Source organism: Pistacia vera, unplaced genomic scaffold, assembly GCF_008641045.1.
Source record: "Pistacia vera cultivar Batoury unplaced genomic scaffold, PisVer_v2 Contig371, whole genome shotgun sequence".
NCBI classification, from domain to species: domain Eukaryota; kingdom Viridiplantae; phylum Streptophyta; class Magnoliopsida; order Sapindales; family Anacardiaceae; genus Pistacia; species Pistacia vera.
Genome location: NW_022196192.1, coordinates 254,037 through 255,078, shown reverse-complemented (window position 1 = coordinate 255,078; position 1,042 = coordinate 254,037). Strand labels below are relative to the sequence as shown.

The 1,042-nt window shown below is 39.9% G+C and overlaps 1 non-coding gene across 1 annotated transcript; it reads right to left on the bottom strand.

The window, feature by feature from the left end:
• Positions 1–337: 337 nt before the first annotated feature.
• LOC116140384 lies at positions 338–444 on the bottom strand. Its single transcript, XR_004129616.1, has one exon. It is a non-coding gene; the product is annotated as a small nucleolar RNA R71 (small nucleolar RNA).
• Positions 445–1,042: the final 598 nt, after the last annotated feature.

Below are 1,042 nucleotides of genomic sequence, written 5' to 3'. Positions count from 1 at the left end.
CACCAGTAGTGGTTCAAAGAGCATTGAAGGACTACTCTCTTACTATTGATGGGTGCTATTCTAGCATCAGGAGACCACCAGTTCAAGCGAATAATTTTGAGATCAAGCCAGCAGTTATTCAAATGATTCAACAGTTGGTCCAATTCGCAGGGTTGCCTAATGATGATTCCAACTTGCATATCGCCAATTTCCTAGAGTTATGCGACACATTCAGGCATAATGAAGTATATGATGATGCAATTAGGCTAAGGCTTGGTTGATTTCTCTACCATCTTGGAGCATCACAACATGGAATGAGTTAGCTCAAGCGTTCCTTACTAAATATTTTCCACCTGCCAAGATGAGAAGTGAGATTACCAATTTCTACCAACAAGACATGGAGTCATTGTTTGAAGCATGGAAAAGGTATGAAGATCTCTTACAGAGGTGCCCTCACCATGGTGTGCCAATCTAGTCGTAAGTGCAAACGTTCTATCAAGGGTTGCTGCCAAACATGCAAGCCATGATAGATGCTACCAGTGGAGGAGCCTTGAATAATAAAACATCGGAGGAAGCTTACAATTTGATTGGGGTGATGGAAAACAATAACTACATGAGGACTTTGGAGAGAAATTCAACAAGGAAAGCAGCGGGAGTGCACGAAGTTTATGGCTACACCGCATTGGCTGCTCAACTTTCAGCATCCAAAAGAAATTATGAGTTGCTATAAAGGTAAATGCTATTGAATCTTCTTCTCTAACTTGTGAATTTTTTGCAGGGAATCATATGTCAAGAGATTGTCGAGTAGGGAATCCATTTGCTCCACCTCAACAAGTAAATTATGTCAACAATTTTCAAAGAGAGCAAGGGAATCCATACTCTAATACATACATCCAGCATGGTGCAATCATCCAAACTTCTCATGGAGCAACCACAATGAACATAAACAACCTACAGGTTTTCAAGCTCAAGAGCCAAAATCTAACTTGGAGAATGTGTTTACCAAGTTCATTGAAAAAACAAGCAAGATGTTTGAAAAGAATGAAATCTTTGCCCAAAATCA